The sequence below is a fragment of the Saimiri boliviensis genome, chromosome 5, assembly GCF_048565385.1.
Source record: "Saimiri boliviensis isolate mSaiBol1 chromosome 5, mSaiBol1.pri, whole genome shotgun sequence".
Lineage (NCBI taxonomy): Eukaryota > Metazoa > Chordata > Mammalia > Primates > Cebidae > Saimiri > Saimiri boliviensis.
The window spans coordinates 17,737,523-17,752,428 of NC_133453.1; the positions used below are offsets into that span (position 1 = coordinate 17,737,523).

Below are 14,906 nucleotides of genomic sequence, written 5' to 3' on the forward strand. Positions count from 1 at the left end.
GTGAAGCGGGTGAGTAGGAGTCAGATTCTAGACACACACTGAAGGTGGAGTCAGTGGGATTGCTGGTAGGTTGGACGGGGCAAGTGAGAGAGAGAGAAAAGAATCAACAATTACTGCAAAGTTTTTGCCTTGAACAAAAACTGAATGTAGGTGACATAACCCAATTGGGAAAACCGTGTAAGGAATGGTTGTGGAGGGATCAGAAGTTTGGCCTGAGCTCGTTGCATATAAGCAGATTAGTAGCTATCTACTAACATTGAGTAGATATTGAGTAGAGAGTAGAGGATTTGGATCAGAAGTTCAAGGGAGAAGCCGAGGCTGTGCAAATACATCTGAGAATTATCAGCATATAGATGACATTTCAAACATGAATGTTGTGAGCTTACTTACGGATTGAGGGAAGATGTAGAAGTTTCCAGAATGGAAGTGACAGTACTCCAAAGTCTGAAAGCTAAAGAAATGAGGAATATCCATTTATTAATTCTAAGAAGAAGTAGTGACATAGGAGAGAAATCCTGAAGAGAGTGGGGTCCTCACAGATTCCTTGAGGAAGGCATCATTGTTACCATCATCACCTCTTATAAAGTGGATCCGTGTTTCCATAGCTGGTATGTAGCAGTGCCCATGCTATTAAACATTATACATACTGCCTGTCATGAAGAGGTGAGAGTTACCCGCATGGGGTGGAAACACACAAAAGCATTTTGTTTTGTAACCAGGTTTTTGAGCTCCATAGCCCAAAGCTATGCCTGACTTAAGAATCTACTCTAGTATTTCTGGAAAGGAGGAAACTTCAATCATTGTGATGATACTAAGGAAGAAAGAATTCATTTTGAGACTACAGAGAAAGATTTTTAACAGTAGAAGGCATTGCAGTATTTATTATAGACATTAGCTAAATAGTATACTATTAATGTTTGAACAAAAGAATAATTTACTGTTAATTGTTGAACAAATGAAAATGCTATAGGCGGAAACTCTGGTAGTAAATGGAGATTAATTTTATTCTGCTTGAGACAATGAAGACATTGGGCTGCTAATTATATTGTGGAGTGAATTGATATATCTCGTTTTGCTTTTATTATGTAGAATAATTGGCTCTATGCCTTGTTTTTCTAACAACCTAAGCTACATTGTTTCCAGTTTTGGCAAGTCATTAAACATCTCTGGGCTCCAGTTTACCTGTCCAAACTTAAGGGGTCACATAAGTGAGATCACTTTCAAAACCTCTGTTAGGTTGGTGCAAAAGTAGTTGCAGTTTTTGCTGTTGAAAATCGCAACTACTTTTGCACCAACCTATATCTTTAGTATCTAGTATCCATACCTCACTATTTATGGCAAATTTATTCCTATATTGAATTCCTGCAATGCAATGCACAACTCCCAAATGCTATGTCTTTGGGGCCCTGCAAATTACTTTAAAACAAAAATGCTGAAGGTGGCAGCCCTATAGATAAAAATGTCAAATATTCCAAGTCAGGTTGAACAGTTCCTGAAACCTCATGTTCTTTGTAATCGTTCCTTTTGGCTTTAATTTTTCAGGAAAAGGAAAAATGCCAACATCTCCCTCCTCTAATATCTCACAGCACTTTCTTTGTCTGTCTTAGATCACTGATTGCTTAAAAAGCTTACTTGCACCTACACACCTTAAATGTTTGCATTATGAAGCTGCGGTTGAATCAACAATCTCCTCATGTCTTTCAAACTCAGTGTATTCGTTTGCAAGGGCTACCAGAACAAAGTACCAAAGGGTAGTTTAAATAACAGATGTTTATTTTCTTGCAGTTCTGGATTGCTAGAAATCTGAGATTCAAATGTTAGCAAGATTGGTTTCTTTTGAGGCCTTCGTCCTGGGCTTACAGGTAGCCAGCTTCTGCTGTGTCTTCATTTCATTTTACTTTTGTGCGTCTATGTCCTATCCACCTGGTTTCATGACACCAGCATATTGAATAGGCCCATCCTAATGACCTCATTTTAACTTAGTCCCCTTGTTAAAGGCCCCGTCTCCAAATAAAATCACATTTTGAGATACTGGGGTTAGGACTGCAACACATGACTTTTCAAGAGACACAATTCAATCCGTAAGATCCAGGAAGCACAAGTCTCCAATTCCCAACTTGGTCTTGTTTCTGTGCACCGTGGTGCTGACTGCTCATCCTCCATTCCTGAGAAGTTGCATCTGTGCTCAGCTGATACATAGGTAAGGTGGAATTCATAAGCGATATTAGAAATAAAAGAAGTAGAAGCTAATCTTTGCAGTTTGGTCAGTAATTATACCTATCTATCAAGACGTGCTTCACTCTGACTTTCAGTCTTTATGGAACTTTGAGGCTCTAACCTAAAAACAGATAGTGTGTCTTTGATGAGCAATATCACCCTTGGCCTTAGGGCAACATTTTGCTCTGAATGGGATTCTGTTGCTTTGAAACACAGCATTTCACTTGCTCTTTTGGAAGTATATTCCATATCATTTACTCGATGCTCAGAGGTAAATGCATAAAAACACTCGATCCTTTTCATACCTGGAGAAAGCCGTGATGCATTCAACATGATATTTAATTTCTGATAACTATGACAAAAGAAGGCAGAAAACATTGCCCTAAAAGCTGTGTTTCCCTCACAACCCATTATAGCTCTCCCATCTAAGGTTCTTTAAATGATTTTGGAGTCTCTTAGAGAATTTTAAGCCCAGGGAAACTGTTAAGAAAATGGCTTCCATATTTTCAATTAAAGGTATTATTATTTCAACGGCATTTCAGAAATGGCAAGAGTGTGCTCATGTTTCAACTTAGGTCCTACTCTCAGAGCTAGAAGATCAGAGCTTAAGCTACAGGTAAGTCCAGAATTTAGGAAATCAACTCCACCACTTCTGAGACTTAATTCTTGAAGTCAGCCATTAGTGCAATGATTTTCTGCCATTCTTAGCTTGTGGATAGTATGAAATACTAAGTGACAGAATTTGTTATTTTTAATAAGTTTAAGAGCAGGCTGGTCCACCGATCTCATCTAGGCTTGTTCATGAGTCTATGGTCAGCTGTGAAAGGTCTAGGATAACCTCAGGTGGACAACTCAGCTTTTTTCCTTGTGTCATCTTGTGTTCCAACAGGCTAGTTTCCAAGACCGAGGAACAAGAAGGAGAGAAGAAAATCAAGGTCTTTTGGGGCATTGGCTCAGAACTAGTGTCCCATCTCTTCTTCCTCACTGTACAGGGCAAAACACTTGGCAAGCCAGCCCAGTTCTCCAGCCAGTGTTATGTTGATAATCTCAACTCCAACCCTTACCCTACCTCTTCCTGGTCATGGTCACTTCTGCTGGCTGTAGCCTACTACTGCCGGACAAAATTCAAATTCAGGGATGGTCCCTCCCCTTCTGCTATACCACGTTCCCTCTCTTCTTCTTCCGTTATCTCTCCAGCCACTTGCCTTCCTACCACTTTCCCTGTGTTGGAGGAATAGGAAGAGAAAACTCCATTCTTGATTAGAGAAGCTTCAAAATCATTTGGAAATGAGTGTTGACACAGGGCAGAGTCAGATTGAATCCATTTTGCCAACAATCTACTGCCACAGAGAATAACCAAACAATTAGGCCTCTGTTCCCATGCAATTTGCGACCACTGTCTTTCTTAGGATCTCCATGTACACAGTAAAACATTTTCCCATGATTTGATTCCAGTTTTTTCCCCCTTTTTAGATGTGGAACCATGCAGAAAACCTTCTTACTCTGTAAAGTTATTATTTGGTGTTTTCCATCACTTCTAATTGAAAAGATACTGCTTTTTAAAAAAATTACAAAGTTTGGGATGACTCAGGGGAAATTTTAAGAGTTCCATTAGGAGCCACATGGGGCAGACCTCACAGTTGCAATATAAACACAGTGAAAAGTGTACACTTTATTCTTTCCCTTCTTGGGAAGGCCATTATTATTTCCATTTCATTGTTTTCAAAGTAATTGAAAATGGTCAATTTTATGTTCCTCTATGGTAAACACAGTGAGTGGAAAATTTCAAATTTAGCTGTTTCTCCTGCTTGAGAACATGATTTGTATTGTAAGTCATTTGCAGTAAATGAACTGCTTGGACTATTAAACTGCTGGAGGATCCCAGAATATATATATATATATATATATATATATATATATATATATATGTATATATATATATATATGTATGTATGTATGTCAGCTGTGATTTAAATCTCACCTTTTTTTCAGAAAGAGATCCTAGTCATTTATAATAAAATGAATATATAGTAAGTTATTTAAAATAGTTACAGAAGCATGAAGAGGAAAAAGTGAAAACAGAAAAAAGTCCAAGTTAACAAAATTACTATAATTTAGCATGAAGTTAGGCTTTATGTTTCCTAATTATAAAGAAACAATTGAACTTCCGAGTCAGGAAGGTTTTTTTTTTTTTTTTTCATTTCGCTGATGAGCAATTGGGACCCAGAGAGGTGAAATCCCTTGCAGAAGTTCATACCTTTCAGAAACTAGAGTTAGCCTGATTATTTTTGCTCCTGAAATTGCTGGACTGCCCTGAATGACCTGAATTTATCTTGATGGAGACCAGAGATAGCCATTGAAGGTTCTTCTTGATTGGATAAAACCAACCTTCGTCTGAGAGAGTCTTACACTTGCTTTAAACTGTGAGTTATATAACCTTATGGCTCAAGCTGTCTCTGTGCTCAGTGCATTGAACCACTTATGAGAATATCCCAAAGAGGTGTGACGACTGAACTGGAAGAGTTAAAGTCTTCCCCAAAATGCTCAGTCTTGCCAGAGCAACTGACTCTAAAAGTCTGGCTTGTTACTGATTCCAGGTTCTTGGGCCTGCAGTGCAATGTAAGTTGACACAAGGCCCAAAGAGTTTTCCCATACAAAGGCTTTATTGGAACTTACACCGGGGCATAAAGGAGGCAGCACGAGAGAGAGAATTTTTTGGCTGGCTCCCCAGAGGGAGATGAAAAGGAAGTTTTAAAAGGGCTGCAGACGGAAAGCAGTGGTGTTTGGGTGTGTAGAGGCAGGGAACTGTTAGCACTTGGGCAGTTTGATAACATGCTTCGGCATACGTTGCATGTCTCATTTGCATATTAAGTCTCCACCCCTGGGTGTGACTTTTAGTATTTTAACGAAGCTAAGGTTAAGGGTTGATCATTCTCTTGGCCTTATGCATATGTGGGAGTTAGGTAGACTATATTGAGTAAGATTTATGGTGGAAATTGCTTATTTTAGCTTCCTCAAGGTCCTGTAGTCAGTGGGTATGGCACCTTGCATAAGATCTACGATGCAGGGTCTGAATGATCTGATGGACGTCTCCACTGGCCACCAGCTTGCAGTTCTTGGTGGGAACATCTCAGGAGGTATATCTGGATGCTGTTCCCCAATGAAATCAATTCTAATTCTGTCTCAGGTTGACAATTAAAAGGGATACTTATTATGTCACCATTTGTCTAGACCTCATTACTAAGATACCATTAGCCTGGAAGAGACTAGAAGACAAAGCATTATGCTTTCTCTATCTTGTGGTTTTCAAATGATTCACTAGTTAGATAATTATTGAATTTAAAGCATTTTTTAAAGCCTGAAATAATAATTCTCATCTAAAGCAACAGAAAACAGATGGTATACATGAATAAGAGAAGCATCTCAGAGTTATACACAGCTGTATTCTCTGCTGCTAGAAGTGGAATTTGATTATGTCTGTGATTCACTTCCAAAATGACACATCCTTAACATCCTAGTGTAACACCAAGCTTTTGGCAGCGATGAAGCTAATCTTTGTCCTGAAAATAATACTGCCTTCTCCTCCTTACTCAGGAAATTAATTCAGTGACAAATTAGAGTGTAGTGTTCTTCATCAGCATCAAGATTTTCTATAATAACTAGGAAAAAGCAGTGAAAATAGCAAAAGTATTTATAAAGATAATAATGTCAGAATGCAATAACTGTGATTCTATCAACATCAGATTCATATTGGGGTAGAGGTCTAGTGTACTGCTTTAGAGGATAGCCTTTGGCTTCTGACACATCTTTTAAATTTTTAATTACTGTGTGAGATCAGAAAGTTGTCTCACTTTTTCTCTTTTAAAATCAGATAATGGTATTTATCTTAAAGAATTGTTGTGAGGATTAGGTAAGATTATGTAGGGAAATCTCTCACCACAGTACTAGGTATGGAGTAAGCACTTAATAACTGATAGTTCAAAACAAAAACTAATGCACTAAAAGATGTGTATCTTATAGCACTTTTCTGATAATCACTTGCATAATTTTGAAGACATCAATTGAAACACAAGATATCCAAGAATATTGTGATACTTAGACTTGGGGATTATATTTCTAACATCAGTATATGGTTGACTTTTTGGTACTTTGTATGGTGCTACCAGTTAATGTCAGAAAATACAAATGGTAAGTTCAAACAACAATTCTCTTTCCAATCTCTCTCTCTCTCCTTCTCTTGATTTTTTTTTTTTTTTTTTTTTTGTATCTCTCTCAATCTTTCTCTGACAAGTGGCATTTAATCTACTAGGGCTTCTTGAACAAACCACACTATCTCTAAGCTCTCAGTAGTCGACAGCTAGATCTAAAAAGAGATGATTAAGCTGCTGGACTTAGAATTTAAAGTATAAATAAGAGTTTATAAGAATTGGACGTTAATAATGACTCACTCTCATGATTTTTTTTTTTTTTTTTACAGTCACTGTTCATATGGGGCTAGAAGGCTGGCATTTCAACATAATACTCCATACCAAGATTTTGTGCCCAAATTCTTCCACCATCAGGGACTGTTGATGGAGGTGGTATTTCAAATGATTACTAGGCAGTTAACAAGGAAACTCAGGTGCCAGATGTTTTATTCTAGCCAGCCTGACTTGTTGCTCTGTAAGTGGTAAATATCAGGCAACAATAGAGCTGGTGACATCTTATGGGAAAACCAAGCACAGGTACGGAAGTCAGGGACTGGTTTATAAACTGGACCCTACCACTTATGATTTCTTGGACTCCAGTTTTATAATTTCACATTGTTGAATAACAGAATGGAGAGGCTTCTTCCTGAAGAACATTCCTTATCACAAATCAGCCACATGGCTTCAGCCAAACTTCTTTGCTGGTAAATTGAGACTCTTGGCAGGAAAGTTAGGGGCAGAGAACGCCTGCACTCTGGGTGTGTGTTGGGGGGCTGCCTCAGTGCCTACCTTATGACAGACACCAAAAATCAGTGAGTAGGAATCCTCACATCTCAAGACTTTTGGATTCAGCAGAATTTTCATTGGGGGAGAGCATCCAGATATACCTCCTGAGATGTCAGAGAAAGTCAGGTGGATGGCTCAATGAGTGAATGGGTCTCCGCAACCCCTCCCTCCTTGACAAGCACAGTTCAGTCACTCTAAGGACACACTAGAATTTCAATTCTGGCTGTAGCCACCGCTATCTATTAATGCACTTGGACTGTGTTGGTTCTTGGACTTTCCAAACAATCTGAGATCAGCTAACAAGCTGTATACCAAGGTATTTCCAGGTTAAACAAGAAAAGCTATTTGTACTTCATCAGTTACCTTTACTGATATGAATAACCATATGGCCTTCTTGAGGGTTTCTGTCTCTGACCTAGAGATTTTTGTTCATCCTATTATTTTATCTGCCTGTATGAAACCAAAAGTGAGATCAGATATTGGCAGATAGAATTGAAGAACTATTTTCCATTTCTGATGATAACATCTGTTGGATTTGAAAAGAATATCTCTTTATTTCCATCATCTGAGCATCTTTTATATTCTAAGTCAGAAAACTAAATATACTGACCAGCATGGGCTGAAAGAAGTGACACCAGCACACAGGCTATGAAGGCCCAGTGTATCCAGAGAGGGCAAAGAATCAGAATTTTAGCTTGTGGGAAACCTTAGTTATAATATGGTCTAACCACTTCATACCGAATCCCAGAGAAGTTAGTGACTTGGACAGGGACTCAAGGTGCATAAGTATGAGAACCAGGAATGGACTACACATTCTAGCATCCTTAACTATAAGACAGTAAAAAGAATCTCACTGAGGTGTTGTGATGATCATATATTCTATCTGTAGTATTTTCACATGTTGAAACATTGTTTTTTTTTTTTTCAATTATTCCAACATAGCTGGGTTTTTTTTTGATAAGAAATTGTAACTAAGTATATTGTAGGAATATGATTAGCCACGACTATCTGAGCTTCAGGTCCCTCATCGGTAAAAGATGGCTAATTAGAACAATCTCATATGATTTGAGATGATCATATAGGATAATATCTGTGAAAAGCATTGTGAATTATAAAGCAACATCCAAATATTGGTTGGGGTTATTATTGCCCCAAGTTCCCATCACAGTGTAACCTCAAATGCCTTCAATAGAACATCATCTGTCTGAATTTAAGTCTGGGGCACAAGCAGGGAATTAGATTATTCAGCAGAAATAATGAACCTGAAAATATCCTTACTGAATGAGGATAGACATATTTTGACATTGTAGTTAGGAGACAACAATACTAGTATTCATTTTTATAGGTAATTCATTTGCTGAGCAATCCATAGAAACATTTTGATATATTTTATTCTCCATTGGCTACAATAAAATCTGACTACATAATATTATTTTCAGAAATAGAACGAGATACCTGAATACTAAAGTGAAATGGAGAAGGGAGAAATAAAACTGAAATATAAATTGATTTGTCAAAATTCTTTATTTTAAAATAATTCCACATATAAATAGAATTAGAGTAATTGTTAATTTACCTACTGTTAAGTTAAAAATATACTATGATATATTCTATTTATATTTCTAATGTAATAAAACTCAGCTGATATCTATTTAAGCTGTTGGTTGGAGAATGAATATTGAGAAAGCAGGACATGGTTTGCTATTGCTGGCTTTTTGCTACTGCAAACCTTAGAGTGGCTCATGGGAAATAGCCTGACAATAGCGTAGTTGTGCAAACTTGTTCAGGTCTGAAACGGGTCTTTGTGACCTTTGCTTCAATGTGGAATGCACTGGTTCTGAGAGATGCGTTTAATCCCTGTTTCCAAAGACAATATTGATGGTTCCACTCATGTTCCCTGTATAAGGATCCTGATTTAAATACTGCCACAGAAGCATTATCAATTCTTTCTGAGATGAGAAGGGATATAAACAAATCCAAAGACCAAGGAATGTATAGTTTTGTTGATTCTTACCTTTACTCTACATATGGTTTCCATTCCTTGCTTCAAAATACATTCACTGAAATTACGAATCCACTCTGGTGTGGAAACATTGATTGAATTTCATGTTACTTCAGGATAGCAAGCCAATTAGGAAGTACTGTTATGGAGACTATTAATAACTTCAAGTAATGAATGAAATTTGGCCCACAATAGTCCTTAGAAAGTTAAATGCTGGTTGAACCAGTGGAAATAAACAGCCATCTTCCTCTGATTAGTAGATGCTAAGAAAACAAAAAGCAGAGCTGACAAAAATAATGATTATATTGATTGTGTTGGGGCTCATATCCTTTATCCAGATGAATGCTATTGACCAACCTACACCTTTTTAAGGAATCACAGCATGAAATAAAGAAAAGGTGTGAGTCACAGTCCTGTGTTTTGTTGAAGAAACTGGCTTTTAAGTCATGATTCATGAGGACTTAACCTTTGGGAATTAAGAAGTTTTTCTTCTTATCTAAGTTAAAGAAAAAGAAACTTTGATTCTTAATTGTGATCCCATGAAACAACAAAATAAGTGCTTTTGTATTATTTTGATCGTTTATGTTTTGAATTATATTAAATACATGATTAAACTTCATATTCTATTTGTTTTTAATCTAAAGGAGTTAATTGTCTGATAGTTCTGGCCTTGAGCTAGAAATTAGAAGTCCGGAAAGACCCATTTATTTGATTTTTCAATTGACTGCCTTTGCTAAAAAGCCTCGGATAGTAGCACTAAGGCATCATTAAATATAAAAAAAACATTTAGGTCAAGAGGTGACAGTAGTAATACAAACAAGAAACCAGGGCAGTTGAAAAACAGCCCTCAGATAATGGTGCCTCATTAGTATATTGGAACAGTCAAGACTCTAAATAATGGTCTAAAACAGAAACTGGGCCACTTGATTGAGACTGGGGTGAGGGTTATAAAGACAAGGTCCTACACAAGAAAAACATTTTCGGGGCAAAAATCTTGGCTCTATTTATTTGTGTTATAGACAAAAAGTAATAGATGGCAGAGTGTCACAACAAATATCAACTGTGGAGAAGATAGTAGAGAAAACTCTGATCTCTGAGGCTGCCAGGATTACAATTATAGTCGCTCTAAAACAAATCCAATGAAAGCACCGCATGTGTGGAGAGAATATTTGGCATTCTTCGGCTGAAAACTCAACATATAATTTCAATAGTACTTCGGTTTCTTTTGGGGGTATTATCGCTCCCTCGTTCTACATTTACTTTGTGTGTGTGCAAGGTGAATTCCTTCTGCATGCCTCCATTTATACAGCTGAGAGGTCCACAGCATTTTTCTCTTCCTTCTGATATTTCAGCGGAATAGACGTATGAACTAACCTTGACTGACTGGGGGCTTTCTTTTACAACTTCGAAACTTGAAAGTGTGAAGCAAGGGCAGAAGGAGAAATAGCTGAATAGAATTCTTTATGGTTGCAAGTATGGAGTAATAACCATATACATTTTGGTATGAGACAATTGTATGTTTCTGGGTCTCAGCCTTCTGATGTTCTTTTACTATCTGATTCTCCTACTTTCATCAATTTTGTGAGACCCTGAATTATTTCCAGTAACTTCTCCTTTGCTTAAGTTAAGTATCCATTTCTGTTACCTGCACTGTGGAACCACAACAGTTCCACCATGGACGTTAAATATAGCCAGATTGCAGGAATAAATCTCTGCAATGAGCTCTGAGTTTCCCTGCAGAGTAGGGGTTATTTGAAAGCTCATGGAGATACTTTAAGAATGAAAGCACTTTGAAAGGAGATTTATAATATTAGTGTTCATATACCTTAGACGTCTGATAATAATTCTTCCCTGGAATGAATTGCTCCTGGAAAATTTAACATCTACTGAAATGCTATATAACCTAGACCTTAAAAGGTTGATAATAGAAACCACTTTTGTATCCACAGAAGACAATACATAATTGTATACAGAAACACATTGTGGTCTTGCGTTTATTATTATATAGGAGATCTTACTGATCCATGCTCATAGCATTTGTGTCATTAAATATCTACATAAAATAAGTCAGCAAAATATAATGAATTAGTAACATACATTCAAAAATGAGAAAGGTAACATACATTCAAAAGACTAGAAATCATGCAGTCCAGTCCATTTGCTGATGCTTAAATCTCTTTTATAACACACCCTGAATAGCTGTGTTGTTGAAATCCCTGAACAGCTGTGTTACTGAGTGAACACCTTTAGTTATTGAGTGTTCACTACTTCAGTAGGCAGCCTACTCTGTGGCTAAATAGCTATATGTATTTACAATATTTTTCTTGACTTTGCACCCAAATATATTTTTCTTTAAATTGTATGTACTTAGTAATCAAAAATTGGTTCCTGGTGATACAAAGAACAAATTTACTTCAAATATTTACTTGTAACTCCTTAAATTATTTTTCTTTCTATATCTGTACAACCAATTAAAGATGAAAAATGAGGCAACACAGATGACATGATCTTTTGTACAGAAAATCCTAAAGAAGCCATCAAAACGAACTGATGGTAATAAACAAGTTCGACAAAGTTTCAGGATACAAAGTCAATATACAAAAATTAATTGTATTTCCATACAATATCAATGAACACTCTGAAAATAAAGTTAAGAAAACAATTTCATTTACAAAAGCATTGAAAGGAATAACATATTCAGGATAAATTTAATTAAAGAAGGGCAAATCTTGTACACTGAAAATTTAAAAGATTGTTGACAGAGAAAAGAATATATAAATATCTCTATGTAGGGTTCTGATGCCTCAATTTCATGAATCAAAAATTTAATGTTATTTAGATGACAATATGCCCCAAATTGATTGGCAGATTTAACATAATCTCTATTAAAATGATATCTAGCTTTTTTCAGAACTCGATGATCTAATTCTGAAATGTGTTTGGAAATGCAAGGAGCCCAGGATAGTCAGAATAGTCTTAAAAAAGAACAAAGTTGGACGATGCACAGCTCCTGATATAAATCATAGTACAAACCTGCAGTAATCAAGACAGTGTGTTATTGGCATGAGAATAGAAATATAGATTAATGGAATACACTTGGAAGCCCAGAAATAAATCTTTAAATTTATGGTCAATTTCAACAAGAGTGCCAACAGAATTCAATAATTCAATAGAGGGAAAGAATCATCTTTTTAATGAGCAGTGCTGGTATAAATGGGTATTCACATACGAAAGAATAAAACTGGACCACTGTGTCACACCACATACAAAAATTAACTTAAAAAAGGGTCTTACACCTAAATGTAAAATTTTAAATTATGGCAGTGACTCACGCCTATAATCCTAGCAGTTTGGGAGGCTAAGGTGGGTGTATGGCTTGAGCCCATGAGTTTGAGACCAGTCTGGGCAGCATGCGGAAACCCCATCTGTACAACAACTACAACAACAGCAACAAACAACAACTACAACAACAACAACTTAGTGGGGCATGGTGCCACACGCTGGTAGTCCCAGCTACTTAGGAGGCTGAGGTGGGAGGATTGCTTGAAGCCAGAACATGGAGGTTGTAGTGAGCCAAGATGGTGACACTGTACTCCAACCTGGGCAACAGAGCAAGATATTGCCTCAAAAAAAAATTTTAAAAATTAAAAATAAAATAAAAATGTTATAAATTTTAAAATTATAAAGGTCTGAGGAAAACATGGGATTAAATCTTTATGATCTTAGGTTGGGTAATGGTTTCTTAGATATGACACCAAATGCATGTGTGAAAAAAGTGAAAATAGATACACTGGACTTCAAATTTAACACCTTTTTTTTTTGCTGTAAATGATAGTATCAAGAAAATGAAAAGTTAAATACAGAAGGAAAGAAAATATGAGAGACTTATATTCACTACATATAAATAACTCTTAGAACTCACAAATAAAAACACAAATAACAAAATTTAAATAAATGGTAAAAGCATTTGAATAGCCATTCCTCCACTGAAGATATACAAATGGCCAATAATCACATAAAAAGTGCTCACTAGCCTTTAGGAAAATGTGAATCAAAACCATGAGATACGACTTTGCATCCACTAAGATGGTTACAGTTAAAAAGACAAACAGTAACAAGCATTAGGAAGAATGTGGAGAAATTGTGACCCTCATACATTGCTTGTGGGAGTGTAGATTATTGCAACATTTTTGGAAAATGATTTAGCAGGCCCTCAAAATGTTAAACATGGAGATATGATATGACTCAACAATTTCATTCTTAGGTATATATCCAAGATAAATAGCAAAACATACATCCACACAAAAATGTATACATAAATATTCATTTATGTATATTCTTAACAGACAAGAAGTGAAAACAACCCAATGCTGATCAACTGATGAATAGATAAATAAAATGTTATATTCACATAATAAAGTATTATTTGCCTACAAAAAGGAGTGAAAATATTTGTACACTTGTGTTCAGAGCAGCATTATTTATCATGGCCAAAAAACAAGCCAACTGCCCAGCAAGAGATAAATGAACAAACACAATGTGGTATGTACATTAAATAACATATTATTCAGCTTTTAAAAGCAATGAAATCCTAATAAATACTACAAAATAGATGAACCTTGAAAACCATGTGCTGTATGAAAGAAATCAGACATATATTATATCATTCCATTTATATGAAATGTTCAGAACAGCTGAATCTATGGATACAGAAAGAAAGTTAGTGCATTTCTGGGGGAGCTGGGAGGAAATGAGGGGTGTCTGGTAGTGATTATGGAGTTTCTTTCTGAAGTGGTTAAAAACGTCTCAAGATTAGATATTGGGGTTGTACTACCCTGGGAATATACCAAAAAGCATTGACTTGTACACTTTGAATGGGTGACTTTGAAGGTATGTGAATTACATCTCAATGAGGTAATTTAAGATAAGTGAAAACAACAAACAAACAAAAAATGGGCAAGACCAAGTATAAATCTTTTGACAGTGTAGATACTCCTTTTCTGTTATTCTCCATCTCCATCACCCTGTGTAATTTTTTTTCAGCATTCAAAAATTTTGTAATTCTACCATTTGCTTTCTAATTATTGCCAGTTTTGTTTACCAGCTTTTGAGTTTCTTGAGGGCAGGGATTATTTCTAGCTTGTTTACCACTGTATCCTCAACACTTAATATAGTGCCAGACCCATAGATATCCAATAAACATTTGTTATTGTTGGTGGGCAAGGTGAAAGTAACTTCTAAGCTGAAACTAATATGTTAGGTAACTCATGCAGTAAGGTCTAAATGGTTTAGATTCACCAAGTCCATCTAAGCTGCTCTATATTGCTCAAAATATTTTGAGACCACATCAACAGTCACATAGAAATCTAATACTTGATATTCATGGTATTGCACTGCAATATTAACAAAATGGAATTAGTTGATCTGGAGTAATGTTCTTGATGAACCTGAAACAGCACAGGAGTTTCACGCAACGTAGATGACTTTATCAAGAGTTCAAGAAGCTCAAAGACCGTGTATTAGCAAAAAGCTTTACACATAATCCCCATGCCAATCATTCCCATAATATTGATATTCTAATAATGATAATACTATACAGCATTCTTCAGTTTACAAAGATCTTTCACATGTATCTTCATAAGGCCAATAGCCAAGTGAATGTAAGTCCATACAGAAAGCTAGAAAATAGCCTGTGGTGCTCCGGCTAGTACAGA

General features: G+C 36.2%; 1 long non-coding RNA gene across 1 annotated transcript in view; it reads right to left on the reverse strand.

Annotated features, from left to right (window-relative positions):
* Positions 1-4,858: 4,858 nt before the first annotated feature.
* The window catches only part of LOC141584447 (uncharacterized), a 41,556-nt gene continuing 31,508 nt past the window's right edge, over positions 4,859-14,906 (reverse strand). The window contains exon 5 of the long non-coding RNA XR_012517500.1: positions 4,859-5,876. This is a non-coding gene — a long non-coding RNA (uncharacterized LOC141584447). The remainder of the gene's footprint in view (positions 5,877-14,906) is intronic.